General features: G+C 31.2%; 1 protein-coding gene across 1 annotated transcript in view; it reads left to right on the top strand.

The window, feature by feature from the left end:
• The window catches only part of LOC106793725 (two pore potassium channel protein sup-9), a 52,596-nt gene that overhangs the window by 26,468 nt on the left and 10,051 nt on the right, over window positions 1-16,077 (top strand). The window contains exon 2 of the mRNA XM_014760888.1: window positions 2,520-2,667. The gene's annotated coding sequence lies outside the window, so the exon portion shown is untranslated. The remainder of the gene's footprint in view (window positions 1-2,519; window positions 2,668-16,077) is intronic.

The raw sequence follows: 16,077 nt of genomic DNA, 5'->3' as shown, positions 1-16,077 counted from the left end.
ATAAAAAAGAAATATCTAATGCATCCTTAAATATGAATCTTATAATAAAACTTTACGAATATAACCTAATATAATAATCATAATAATTAACAAGAGGGTCGAAGGTCGATGTTTATTAAAAGTTAATTTTTTTTAATTATTCTATCTTTAATTATTATTATTAATATTATTATTATTATTATGTTTCTTATTCTTCTCCAGTTCGTTGGAAGTCATATTTGCACGGTCAAACGAACAAACAGCCAAGCCTCGACGAAAGATAATTGCGACTTATCAAGTACGTTCAATGTATATACAAGGACGACTAATCTTTTTTTCTTTTTAAATTACATTTTTATTATATCTATTTATTTATTTTATTTTGTTGTGTTTTTTTACCTCTTTTATATTTCCATCAACGAATTTTCTATACGTTTTCTTGTTACAGAAATTAATGTAGACAAAAAACGAAAGAGAAAAGAGAAAGAAAGTATGAGATATATATAGATATATGTAATAAATGATGTACTTTCGATGAGTTTTATATTGTAATTAAAATCTTAACAACCTCTTCAACGGCAGTTAGAAGACAATCAAATTATCCGTTAAAGCACTTAGCGTGCTTTCATTAGTCCAGTTTATACACTTCGACGCATTCGACTATCAATTAAATAGAAAATTCTGTCAATTTTTTAATACTTCGCGTCTTGAATCTTATTATTATTCGAAAAGAATTTTAAATCAAATAACCAAGTATTTTATTTTTTCCTATTTTGGTTTTTAGTTATTTTTAAATTATTCTGAATTCCATGTTGAATAATATATGATCTTGAAATTGATATTATATGTCTGAAAGTGTATTCTTTAGAAAGAAAAAATTAAACATGAGTGTTTGAAAAATTGTTCACAAAAGACAATTCAACGTTTTCGTTCTTTCCATCCGTTCAACTATCAGTCAACCTTTTTCTTGTTTTTTTCTTTCCTATCTCTCCTACCCCTATCCTAATCTTTTATCGAACGACTTATTCGTTGTGCTATCTAACGACCGTTATCGATCACCCTTTTGATTTTACTTTTATCTCGCGATCGTTCGACCTACGCCCCTATATATTCAGCCTATTTGCAGCTCTCGAGTATTAGATGAAAATGAAAATGGCTGCTAACGGATTAAAAATGTTAAGAAAACAGGGTGATGATCTTGAAATTAATCATTTTTCTTTTTTAACGGGAATAAAAAGATATTCGAAATATTAATCGTCCAGATTAAATATATTTTTATTATTTACTTATATTTGTAAAGGAAAAAAGAAAATATCTGTGATTGTAAACGTTGAAAAAAAAGAAGAAGAAGTAATTTTTATATGTTGCTTTATAACGTGAATAAAAATATAGTATAAATCATTCGATTAGATTTGAAATATTATTTCTTTTTTTTTTGTTTTTTATATCTCAAAATGTATAGGACAATTTTTGAATATTTGAAAAATAATTGATAATGAGTAGAATTAAAAACGTTAAGGAAAAGAATGATGATCTTGAAATTGAATATTTTTCTTAATGCTAGTAAAAAGAAAAAAAATTATATTATATATACAAGTAATCTTTCTAAAACTCGATAGATAGGTTTCTAGAAAATGCCGTGTGTATAAAACTGTGTCATATGAGATCCAAAGTTCATTATTTCTTAGCATCATTATTTTCATGTAATTTAGTTTCTAAATATGTTAAGCCAAAATCATGTTATCCAGTGCTGTATACAAAGATTTTCGCATTTTTCTTTTCGTGTTAAAGCAAAACCGTGTTGTAGGAGAGTTACCTGTATAAATATATATAATTGAAAATTAATTAAATTTCTATAATAGATAAATAATAATTCATTTCGGTTTAAACGCGACATATTTTTCTTAATTGAAAAAGTAAAATGGAAAAAAAAAAAGAGAGAGAATAAATAATACTCTAATCGATTAATTTTCGCTCTAAACTTATTGTTAGAAATCGGCCATTCTCGATTCAATTTGCATTCGAAACGATCGTGAGATCGGTTACGAGTCACACTGGGATTTGGCTTCCCGTTAATCCAAATATATTTTGGTACTCGTGATGTGGTCGGAAGTGGATGGGATCGATCGATAGTGAAAATTACTAGCGACAGTGAGCACGTCGAGCCGGAAAATCTGTGGTTCGTGAGACACGATCCGTGAACAACTAGAGACATAGAAGCACGGATAAAATTATATATTTTAATGTACATATACGAGCAATAATATTTTGTGATATGTAAATTTTAAATCATTTTCTTTTTTGATTTTTTGTTTCATTTAAAAACAAATTCATTAAATCATTTTAATAATATTCTTCGTTAACATTTCTCAACATTTTTGATTCGTCAAACACAATCCAAACTAAATGTAATTAATTAATATAATTCATTTAATTCGTTTTCCTTATTTAAGGACAAATTTATTAAATAATAACGATTATTCTTTTTATTTTGATTGATTCAATATGTTATCGGAAAATAATAAATTTATTTATTTCAGGTATCAAATATTCTGGATCAGAAACATCCACGATTGAATCGAAATTCGAAAGGTCGAGCATTTCTTCAGGATAATAGAAGACAAAACTGCGTCAGGAGGGCCTGACATGGCACGTGAAAGAAGAAGAAGAAATCCTTTTCACTGGAAAGTAAGTTGTTAAGTTTTTCATATGAAAGATAAAGTAATCGGTTTATATTAACAATTCAATAAAATACATACATCAAGAGAGTGAATACAATAGCGTACGAAGTAATAATTGGTTGAAAGCAAATATGAATTAAACGAGACAATGCATTAATTTTCTCTGCGTGTATGTAAGTATGTATGCGTATATGTGTATGTGTATATGTGTGCTTATGTGTGTATGTTTTTATCTTGCGCACCTACATATAAAACGTAGAACATCGGCTTTAGTACGCGTAAATCAGGCCACCTGTTTCCTTTTATAAGAAGTTGCTGTCATAAACGTAGCCTGAATCCTTATTCTTAAAAATGCACTGCCTTTTAAAAGCTATTTATAAATCTTGTACGTGACTAATAGAAGATTGATCGATCGATAAAGTCGATCTAATCATTTAGAAAAGAGAAAGTAAGCTTGTAACATTTCATTTTAATCAATCCTGAAATTCGAGAACAATTCAGAATAGAATAATGAATTTCGAATTCGGATGGATTACTATAAATCATATATTACTGAGAGACTAAAAATACTTGAAATAAGTTTAATAAATGTTTTATTGTAACACTATAGAAAAGAGGCCAATACGTGATCGGTTAATACTCATATATACTTTAGATAAAAACAAATTGAAATATAGATATACCTACTTTTGATACGTATTAAAAAATCTGAAAATTTTGTTGAAAGTTTATTCGAACTTGAGGGTAAGTTACGTAAGAAGGTAATATGGAAATTGCATGGATAAGGAAGAAAATGAAGAAGACGATCGAACAAAGGCTCTTCTGGTGCGCGTTAGATTTTGAAAGAAGTAAATTTGCTAGTATAGGAAGAACTCTATCGAAAAGGACGAAGGAATAAAAGTTGATGGAAACGTGAAAGAAAAAATGGATAAAACGAAATAAAGAAAGAGAAAGGAAAAAAGAGAAAGTGAGAGAGAGAAAGAGAGAATAAGTGAGTGAGTAAGAGAGAAGAAACGTGGGTGCAGCAAAAGTAGAGCAAGAAGGACGTGTGCTTGGTGCACTCCCTTCTTCGTTATCGTGTTTAAAGGAAAAAGAAAAAGAAGAAGAAGAAAAAAAATAGGTAGCTATTTATAAACCATTAGCGAAGAGTGAAGTTTAATCAGGCTCACGGGCGTCAGACTCTCAGCTCGACTCTATTTATCGCTTACTACCTCTGATCGATACGTTCAAACGTTGCCACTATTGTAAGATAGTTTTTTGGTTCGGAAAGTACTTAAAATGATGAAGAATACGTGTTACATAAGTAAATAAGTATATATGTATGTATATACTTACCTACAATAAATATAGATAAGAATATTCATAAGAATATCTTCGATATATTTAAAAACTGATTTTATATGTTTTTTTATTGTTGTTTAATTTCTATTTTGTTAAATTCTCATCAAATTTCTATTCGATCGCGTCAAATCGAAACGAGTTTGAAAGTTGGGGGGGGGGGGGGGGGAAAAAAAATAAATAACAAAAAAAAAAAGCAGAAATGTTGAACGTCATTGTCGTAGCTAGCGACACTTAAACAAACAATTCTAGTTTCATCGAGCCACGTTTGATCGACAAACATTTAACGGCAAATTGCCGCTGCTAAAAGTTGGAACGCATGATCGGGGTAAACGTTAATTAGGCCAAATTTATCGTATCCAAGTAAAATAGAAAACTTTCAAAATGCGTATTGTATTATATACGCACAATAGGGGCGCGTCAAACTCGTTTTGAAATGACAAAGCATTGTACAAGTTAGTGATAACAAGTAAGCAACACAATTGCTTTCACGAACTATCTTGCGTTCTACATCGAATATTATTCTCGTTTCGAGAATCATTTAAAAGATTTCTTTTGTATCTTTTTCATTATATATATATATTTTTTTTAAATTTCAAACTTACTTTTTATTATAATATAAATAAAATCAATATTTGATGATATTAACATAGACAGTTGTGATTATTCTAAAATTAATTGAATCTTAATTAAAGATAAATAAATAGAATAAAACTATATACGACATATGATGCTTATCAAAATGAATAACAAACACGCAATGAATGTTGTACACTTATAGATAAAGATTTATTTAAAAGAATTGCATTTGCAAAGTTTGACACGTTGAAACTGTCGTGACCGGTGTTGTAAAACTCTCTCAAGTTGGCCGCGGCTAAGGGTGGAAGGTGAAGGGTACCGGCGGTGGTTCTATTTATAGAAACGACGACCTATATATAGACGTCGCGGGCTATGCATAGCTTGCCCCCGGCCGCCAACCGGGGAAGAGATTATACACCCCCTCGTACCGTCGGAAACGCCACTGTGAGCTCGAGCCAGCTCACAAGTTCCTTGTGTAGGTGGGTGTAGAGGAGTGGAGGAGAGTTAGGAGGGAATGAAGAGGGAACGAGAAGGGGAGATTGACTACTAGCAGTAGCAGCAGCCAGCAGCAGCAGCGTTGCACCACACTGCTGCTACGAACGCAGCCAGCACACACATAGAGGGGTGCTACGCGATAACAGGGGTGGCTGCAGGTTCAATGAAACCAGGCCAGCTTCTCCCACCCTCCTTCCAATGCGTCTCTCTCTCTCTCTCTCTCTCTTTCTCTCTTTCTCTCTTTCTCTCTCTCTCTCTCTCTGCTCTTACGCGAAAATACAGTCCCCATTCAGCGTCCTTAAGCACTGTACACATTTGCCCCTGACTCGAATCTTTCGAGATACATGTTATTTATACATTTATGTATTATATAGCTTTATTTTTCCTTCGGATTTTTCAATGAGATGTATACATAGATGTATGTATTCAAGTTTTTAAGGGAAAGTTATTTTCATTATGTTTCATTGGTTACATATATTATATAAATAGGGTATCAAGTTTGAATTATTTGTGAGATGACTTTTTTATATAGTGACAATTATTATTTTCTATTATATGTGTTTTAGTTAGTTAAACGAATATTATGATGTAACTAGAAGAAAGAAATCAAGTAATTGTGTAAAGAACAATCTGTAGTATACATAGTGTTTGTGTGTGTGTGCGCGCTCGTGCATATATATGTATATATGTATGCCGCTTTAGCAATTGTATTGCGAGTATGTAAACAACTTCAGTGTTAAAGGATACTAACAGAATTCACCTGTTCTATGTACCACGTACGATGCATATATGTATGTATATATATATATATATATATATATAAGAAGTTCTATTTCTCGGTTGGTTTCTAGATAGGAGTAGAGTAGATAACTTTTTCGCATGAATCTTTCATTCTCATTCCAAAAAGATCCTTTTTCTTCTTTCTTGACGTCATTGTCAGGCCCAAATATTTGGATTCGTATAAATATACGATCGATAAAATAGAGAACAAGAGAGAGAGAGAAAGAGTAATAGAAATGACTATAGCACACGTGGACTGTCATGCATAGAATGCATATGTGTCATATATATATATGCGATATCGTCTGCAAAGATTAATTATTCTTGGATCCCATCGAAGTTCATTGAGCTATCTTTTGGCAAAAAATTTGAAGCAGCTGCTAATAAATTAGCTAAAATATTGACTCTGTAAAAAGAATTAATTGCTACCATTTAAATAAATTGTCCATTTATTATCACATTTGTTAATAGTCCAAATGCTTATATGCTATTATAATGTATATGTGTATGTATGTATATACTATATACTCTTGCGCACGTAATTCGTTGTGCCACGATCGATAGGAAAAGCTCGAATCCGTTTAATTACGAGAGATAACAATCTCTCTCTCTCTCTCTCTCTCTCTCTCTCTCTCATCTTCATCTCATCATTATCATCTACCTATCTATCTTCCCATATCTCTATCTCTCTCTATCTTTCACTTCGTTTGGAGACTTGTCACCATCTAGTTGAACTCAATATTATCAACCTACTCCTCCATCTCTTCTTGGAAGTAAGATTCGCTCTAAGAATCGATCCATCATGAATCAACGTGATTGAATTACTACACCTGTATCCAATTATAGGAGTTACGTGCTCACTGCGTTTATTAATCGTTCGATGTCTAAAGTATCAAAGTTTGGAGAAAGATCATCGAAAAGGAAATAAACTTATAAATTGGATCTAATAATGAAGTTTGTTCGAAACATTGAGAATATTTATAATCGTTGTTATTTATTTATTATTATTTAATAAAGATTCATCGCGCGTTATTATAATTAAAATTTATCTCTTATTTAAAGATGTGTTAACACCTTATAAGTTGTAGTTAATAGTTCATTAAGTGGTTTACGTCGTAATGTTCATGTTCTTCATCTGCTCATCTGCTCATTTAACGAGCGTACTCGATTCTACAGAAGGAGATGAAGCTTTATCGTATTAATTGCATTTCTAATTTGATTGGTTTTTCTTTAAATAAATAGTACTCGATCTATTAGAATTCATTTGAAGATACGTTGATATATTGTCTTAATTATTATTATTATTATTATTTGAAATAATGATCGATTAGTTGATGCGTGATAGATCGCGTGTATATGGTGGTATGGTTACTCGATTTAGGCATTTTCAGGTAGGTCGAAGGAAAGTGGAATGAGCCAATCCCCTTCCGAATGAACTGGAAGGGTATGAAAAAGGGAGAGTAGGAGTCGTAGAGGTCGAGGAAGTTTCTACAGCCGCCACTGCCGACGCCGTTCGTGTTCGTTACGTACGTTGCCCGAAACATGGTGGTTGTATGCCGCAATGCGGCTACCTTATCACACCATCGAGCATCATCTTTCGACTATATACAATACGTCCATCGGCTCTCCCTTGTTTTCATTCAATTCGGTTGACCAACCTTTTGGATACCTAAATCATATAGCTTCCTCATGTTATAACAAAGAGAAAGAAATAGAGAAAGGTAGATCTATCTACTAATAGTTAAACTCCAATAGGGAGATATGATAACACGCGTTTTAGAGTATTATAATATAATTTATTTTATTATGATAATTATATAACTAAATTATTTTGATATATTTTATCTTTATCTTCTCTCTCTCTCTCTCTTCCATCTCTCCCTCTCTGTATAATTGTAAATAATTTATACAATTGAGAGTAACGATGGGAAAATATCGTCCCTCTTGCCAATAGAACAGGTAAGGGAGTCATTTGAGTACCCTTACAATGTGAACGATAAATCTTTGAAGGTGAAAGAGAAAAAGGAATTCAATCTTTCAGCCAACTTCGTCTCTGTGGGCAGTGCTTTCGATTCAGTCGATTGGATATAAATTTTGTACGAGATATTCGAACATATATACGTGTATACATAGATGCATACATGCATGTATTTTATATGTTGAAGAAACGTCGTACGTGAGTAATAACGATATACTAACATCTTAATAAGAACTGGGCCAAAGGGTCAGATAGAAATTGCAACGAACTCGTCCATAATCGACGAAGAAAATGTACCAATAGATTTGTGTAAGTCGAGTACCTTTGATAATTTTACGAAGCACGTACGATGGTAAGAAAGGAAAAAAGATGGATAGAAGGAAAAAAGAAAGAAAAACTAAGAGGCAGCAGCAGTAGCAACGAAGGAAGATGATGAAGAAGACCAAATTCCTTAACCCAAGTGGATTTCTGGGGATAAATCTGAAGTAAGTCGAGTAATCCTTGGTATCAGGAATCTACACGACGTGTCATACATGTTGAATAAAATCCAAAAGAGAAAGAGAGAGAACAAAAAAGTTAGAATAAGACAAAACATAAATGACACTGAGGGGATTTTATTGTGATAAAGACATTCCAAAGGTACAACTAAACAGATCAATGAACCAACCTTTCTCTCTGTGCCTCCAGAAATATACAGAAAGTGTGAGACACCGATCAACATCTTTTTGAAATACTTTAGTTCATCCAATTCTTTTTGATGCTAAAAATTAAGATTCTTGGATATACTTACAATTAGATAGGAAAACAATGACACTGGATAAACGGAAAAATGTTCGACAGCTTGAAAAAAGCTGTTAATGTTATCAAATGGGGTGGGATAGGAAAGAAATGAATCCTTCCGGAATCCAAACCTCAGCATTAAACCGGTGAGTAAAATTTAACGCGTTTTACCGCTTTTCCGGTGACGTATCCTCGGATACGGTTTGACGTCACTGCGTGAAAATGGGCCACAGCCTCGTAAGCCGTCCCCTGCTTCCCTTCTGCACGTTCCACCCCTCTGGCCGTACCCACCCCATTTTACCCCCTACCGACCCCTGGTGCGAACCCCCACTCGCCCCAACTCTCTTATCCTTCCTTCTTCGTTCTTTACGTTTACCCCTTGTCCTTCTATTCTTTCTCTTTCTTTCTTCTTTCTTCTTTTTTTTTTTTTTTTTTTGTAACTAGCATTCAATCCCAGTCCTGCGCTACAGGACACATAAGAACCGGATGCATGCTCCAAAGGTACTCCTACCTTAGGATTGAATTAAATCTCTTGCCTCTCTTTTTCTCGAAAAACAACAACAACGACTACACAGCCACGAGAACCTTCCATGTTATACTTATTTCGTATTTCCTCGCTGAAAGTTAAGATAATTTTATAAAATGGTCTTGAAAACACGATAGTCTGTAAAGAACATTCTGTCGAGTTTTTTATTCCTCGAATAAAGAAACTCGAATTTTTCTTAATCAAGAACAATTTTTCCTTTTTAAAACAAAAGGAGAGTAATAACAATAATTATTCGTTCAAAACGTTATTGATTTTTATGTTACGAGTCATGCAATAGTTATTATCTGACGGTTTGAAGTTTATTGAGAATAATGATTTATATACATATATATTACTTAAGAATATATTTTAATTATTCGGTTAAAAAGATTGTAACGTAGTATCATAAAAGACATTATAGTTATTGCCCCAACGGGTGTTGTTTATTAAATAGTTCATTAGAACGTTAATACTGATTCATCTATATTCTCCAGGATATTATTAAATACACGATAGAAACGGAAACTTCGTTAGTGACTCAGGCTTAATATATATTCTCTATCTAAAGTTGATTATTAATTTTGGTGAGTAGCCATAGACCTGTGCTTTCGTATGGTCACGGGCCAATATCCTAAATACACTTGCCCTTTATCAAGATTACATAAATCTGATCCTATGATATAGGTGTATATAGACATAATAAGTTTGTTTGTATATACAACCTGGCTCATACAAGATTAGACCAATAATTTTCATTAAAACCATCACAGAAATATTGTCTTAATATTCATTTTGATATATCACATTTATATTACAAGAGCATAATTGTTAGATGAAGATGAATGTGTTTTATTATATCGAGAGACAAATAATGTTCAATAAAAGATCGTTCCTAATTCAATGCTTATACATTCGTTACAAGTTTGAATATCAATAGTAAACTGAACTACTCGAATTTACCTGCTATTTTGACCAAGACAAAAGGATTAGGATTAGGATTAACACGAAGTTTCCAGTTGACGAGACCATACACGCGAGAAACGAACGAGACGTATCACAAACATGGGTGCACTTAGTGCATCAGACTGTACAACTTAATGCTGTTGACTCCACCGCTACGCTAAACACGTTCGACAAGCTGAACAAGAGAGTACACTTTCGGACTTGCATAACGTTTCTCATGGATCTATGAAAATCAAGACAGTCTAGCTTTAGGAACGAACTTCTCTCCGTTGACTCCGCTATTAATCATTCCGATAGTTATCCGTTTTCTTTTGTTTGTTTCCTATTGAAATTTCTCAACAAAGCACAACCATCTCCCCCCCCCCCTCATCCCTGGAGTTCAAATACATCTTGTTTTACTTAGGTAAACAGTGTTGCTTGAATTTCCTTCGAATGTTCACTGTAGATACTCCTAACTTTGTTTCTTTCATCGCAAGAATGGTTTGATTAATGTTATCAGTGAACTGGATACACTATAACCTCCTTAGCTTACTCTTTCGTTCTAATTTTGTAAAATTTGCAAAGTAACACTCTGTTTTCTTTTGTTGCGTCCAAAGAAACTAGCTAACGTTTATTTACATATTTAAACACATCGCTGCTATTGTGCTTTTGAGATATACGAAACGACCAATTTGGGATTATGCCAATCGTGGAAATGGCTGACTTAAGAGAGTTCTTATTATTATTATTTCAGCAAGAAAACTCGTTATCTTTTCAGCTGCGATCGTAACCCAGAACTTCTTGTCAGTTCAAGAAAACTAAAGCAGGATAAAAAATAAAAAAAAATAGGACAAAAAAATAGAGGAGTCTTGTATTGACATCTGATTCTGAAAGTGTGTAACCATTTATCGCACATGTCACTACATGTCTTGTTGCTTTCCAAAGAAATTCTACCAGACGTGATATTCATGCTGACAGAAGAGTTGAATACTTTTCACGTATCGAACAGGACTCGAAAAATCGAACGCATTTTTCACAATGGCGCATGTATTGGATTTCATCAAATTCTTTACTAAAACCATGAAAATGAAATTAATTGGAATTATTTTCAATCGATAGAATGATTACATTTAAATACAAAAATGTGTGTTTATAATTACGTAAATATTATTACACATATTCAATTATTTATATATTAAAAAGTTATTGTTTTATTTTACTTGAAAAGTAAATATTTTAACTTTTAATAACCATTGAGAGACTGAAGGTGCAATCAATAATTCGATAAATTCGAAAAATTCAATTCATATCGCTTACTGAAGTTATCGATATATTTTTACTTTTTATTTATCAAATATATCCAATTGTTATCAATCTTTTGTGGTCATATTTCTCACAAATATACATTCATATAAAGGTAACACACTAGTTGAAATTATTTTTCATCAGTACAATAGTTACATTGATTCGAAAAAAAATTGATTTAATTACAAGAATATTATGACATCTTTATTATTGGACATTTTTGAAAGTATTAAATGAAAACCAGAAGAAGTTTTTAGAGTTTTACGATCGTATTAAATTAATGTCAATTTTTTAATGAGTAGATCAATTTCAATATCACATATTAAAATGACTATAAATTGAGTAGAAGATAGAACAAATTATTCCCCCTTTAATATTGTTTCAATCAGTGAAAAAGAATTAAAATAAGATAAAAAGAAATCAGTTCAGTATAGTATTCGCTCGCCAGTAGGGTAATTGGGTATTCAAAAATCAAATTGATAGAGTAGATTCTGAAAGTATTATCAATATTGATATTCGACTGACCGAACGAATTACGGCAAGTTGTAGTTTCGGAAGTAAACTAGAAGATCTAACACTAAATCTTTATTTTTGCTTCAAATTTTCACATATCTTAGATATCTGTTGAAAATAGTACGATTTTTATTATTTAGTAATTTAATATTGAGTTGCCCGGAAAATTTATGCCGATTTTAGTTTCCATTTTTATATTCTGTTTATACATTACACATTTATATAATACAAATTGATTAATAAAAAATATATTTACCCATTAACAAATTAACACGAACTTTACAGGCAATTAAATATTATTCTATACAATATATGAGAAATATTTTTATATAGATATTTTACGTATTGTGTGACTTTTATTTTTCCTGATAATGACAACAATGGATTGAGTATAATGATGAAAAATGTTAATATATTTATATTATATTAATTATTTTTATTTATTTCGAATACCCATTGTTAATATTTACATTTATACTATTTACCAATATAATAGTATAGGATAATATACATTAATAAAGTATAAATTACTTATATAAATAACATTGAAATACAGTATTACATGATATTAATTTAGTAACTAATAAATGGAACAGTCTATTCGTGTTTAACATGTAATAATTGATCAATTATTTAATAGAATTTATGATTAATATAGAAATTACAGAAATAATAATGGATAGAAAGTTAGTATATTTGGTAAAATCATGGCAAAACTTTATGAAGAAGATGCAAATGATGAATAGACTTTTTGGACCGAGTCCAAATCTGAGGATAAGTTTGCACATTGGAAATGATGGAAGTGGTCTCAATAGTTAGGTAATTGTTTCGTCAACGTTTTCGAACGTTGTTCAAACGTTAAAAAGTAAAGTAGAACAAGTGGAAAAATGTAAGTGAATAAATTTTTGTTGTGTTTCATGGATCTGGACGGCTTATCATTACTTACAATTAGCATTTGTGTGTATTCGTATAAAGGTGTGTTCAAAATTAGAAAAAAAGAAGTTTATCGTATTTAGCTTGAAACTTACATGACGTTTACTTGATACCATTACTCTTTTGAATGCAAGCTCAAACGTATCGTTTTATATGAAAATATTTCTTTTCATTTTCTTTCTTTTTTTTGTTTTTTTTTCTGGTAATTTTTCAAGAAAGGAAAAAGAAAGAAAAGTAATTTGTATTCAAATAGCTTAACAGTACTTAGCGTCTCCGTTTGAGAAGCTTAGAAAAAGTTTATTAGATTTAAATCTTAACTTAACATATAATTTATTTAAGTCGTTTTATCTTTACGATATTAACTCAAAGATATTATTTTTTTTAAATATTTTCTATATTTCTTTCTCTTTTCTTTTTTATTAGAATTAATTTTAATCAAGTTTATGGGAAACGAAATAATTGGATTTGATAAGTTCAACAACTTCCCCATCTTTGCATCTTATTCGAACCAAAATGTATTCCAGAAAAGTTATCATTGTGCGAAATAATTTGACAAGTTAAGAAAAAGATGCCGCATTGCGGGATTATGTCTTCCCGAGCCTACCCTCTTTCAACCCCCTTCTCCTCCTCCTCCACCCCCTCTCCATTTCTCTTTTTCTCTTTTCCCGAGTAGTTCTCTTCAAGTAAAATTGTAGACTCCGAGCGATATCGTTGAGAAAGTTTCTTTTTCATTTTCTCTACGTTATTATGAAAGCATCCTCACTTCGTGCAAATACTTCATCTCCATTCTTCATCCTTCATTCTCCATTTATTCCAATTTAATGAATCTACTTTTCGAAGATAATATCTATAAAGGAGGGAAGGAAAAAGGGTAGTAAAGGTTAGGGGTAGAGATACAAATAATAAAAAAAAAAAAATAAAAAAAAAATAAAAAAAAAAAGGATCACGTAACACATGGTTCAGTTCATCTAATGTAAGATAATTTAGAAACGTACCATACGTTGATGTTGATTTACGTTGGAATATTGGCGAGATACGTGAAAGAAAATAAAATAGCCGACACAGAGAAAGAAAACACGAAAGCTTTTTTTCTCATGTTCATGAGAACCATTAATCATTAGTCGGCTCGAGTTTGCTTTGAAAGATGCCCTGCAAGCTTGTGAGTGCTCATAGATGGGATTACGTAACTATTTTCTTTCTCTCTTTTTTCTCTCTCTTTTTTTCTCTTTGTCGACGAAAAATATCTGCCAGTGGTAGGATGACGCGCAGACTTTGCAAGTATTTCAATCGGTAACTCGAAGCCCTCTTTTATTTTGCACCGATTTTCTTCGAGTGCTATCACTATTGATTAATAGGCCATCCTTGAGCTAGTCATTTCTTTATTTTTATTTTTCTTCTTTCTCTCTCTCTCTCTCTCTCCCTTTTTTTCTGTACAAAAAAATATTCATGATTAGAAATTAATTAATTAGAATTTACTATTTAAAGTAGTATCAAATCTAAATTGTTTCGTAAACAATAAATTCGTTATGAAAAAAATGAGTATATTTGGTGTTATCGTTTCATTTTATGCGATACAATTTAGGTAGACACTTTTCAAAAAGAGATCACCATAGCTAACTGGTTAATTAGGATTTAAATATTGTGTATTGTAACACTTATTAAAATAATATCAAATGGAAATAATTTAATTTGTTTTGAATTTATAAAAGACACGTTACACCAATTAGGATTCAATTAACATATAATGTATACTTGCTAAAATAGTATTACATCTAAATTGTATCAATCATTTTACATTTATACAAAATTCGAGAGAGAGAGAGAGAGAAAAGTTCAAATATTTTTGATTGTTTTTAATCCCTCTCCCCTCCTCTCTCTCTCACACACACACACACACATACGTGATAGAAGAAGCATTGGCCCAAAATGAAATATTGTCAAAGAGCTGAAAATGAAATCGCTAGGATTACACCGGATCCATGGATATTTAACAAAAGGTTTACCGTAAAGGCAAGCTGATATCTGTCAGAAACGATAAATGAGAGCTTTAACATTCTGTATCAAGTGCATTTTATGAAATTCGTAAATCGATGTGAGTGTTTGCAATTAGTATACATTTAATTAGATGTATAACTATAGTATATAATATATAAAAATACAAATAAAAAATAATATTTGTAATTTAAATGCATATTACAATATGATATATACGAGATAATTATAAATGATCCATAGGGGTTGCGTCAGGGTTTCTATCTTCCTCTTTTGTTTCATACGTCATTCAATATTTTATTGGTAAAATACAACTCTTAAAATTCGATGAATCATTTATAATTAACCTTTACGTTAATATACATACTAAGGTTGGTTGAAAATTGTTGAGACTACGTCGAAAGATAAAAATATATAATATTTTTATATTATGCTCAAGATAATTCAATCTAACCAGGTATGTGTATGTCGTTTATACACCATCTTATACACCATTTTACATATTTATCATAATATTATAAAAATCAATTAGACGAGCTTCGAAATATATTCTTTTTTTTTTTTTTAAATGCAAATTAAATGGAAAAAAATAGATTGAAATGATAAAAATATAAGTGAAATTGTGAAGTAGAATTATTTTAAGATATTATATTGTGTTGAATTTATAGAAACACAATGACAAAGCTAAGATACTGTTTGAAATGCTCGGGATGAAAACGAAGCTTATCTTGATTAAAGACAAAGAACTCTCAAATCAGAATGGTTGACTTACGTCTTTCAATTAGCAACACTGTTAGTTATTCTCTTAGTCACTTTAACGGAGCTAATAACTCTTTATCGGAAATAACGAGATCTGATGAGGTGCAATCAAGCAAATAATAAGCGATATTACCGAAGCGTTTCATTGTCCAAGGTATATAAGTTACATATGTAGGTATGTAACAGCTACCAACAGCCAATGTCGTTTAACCGACGATATGTCTGAGGTAGTTGGAATAATGGCGAACCGATATCGTAAAACGCTACATTGTCGTTATCATCGACTATCGAGTATATATGCTGCAGTACTGTGGCCCATACTCCTTCTATGACAATGTATATTTATGTGTTGGTTTACATACATATGTTCATGATTATATGTCCCACAACTATGATTTTAAAATTGAAAATAAAAACAAATTGTTTTTGTTTCATAATAGATAATTAAATTTTTATAAATATCTATTGAATTTATATAATAATATATTATACTTTAA

The sequence above is a fragment of the Polistes canadensis genome, unplaced genomic scaffold (genome assembly GCF_001313835.1).
Source record: "Polistes canadensis isolate GaletaPanama2010 unplaced genomic scaffold, ASM131383v1 scaffold_17, whole genome shotgun sequence".
NCBI lineage: Eukaryota > Metazoa > Arthropoda > Insecta > Hymenoptera > Vespidae > Polistes > Polistes canadensis.
This window is presented reverse-complemented; position numbering and strand designations above follow the sequence as displayed.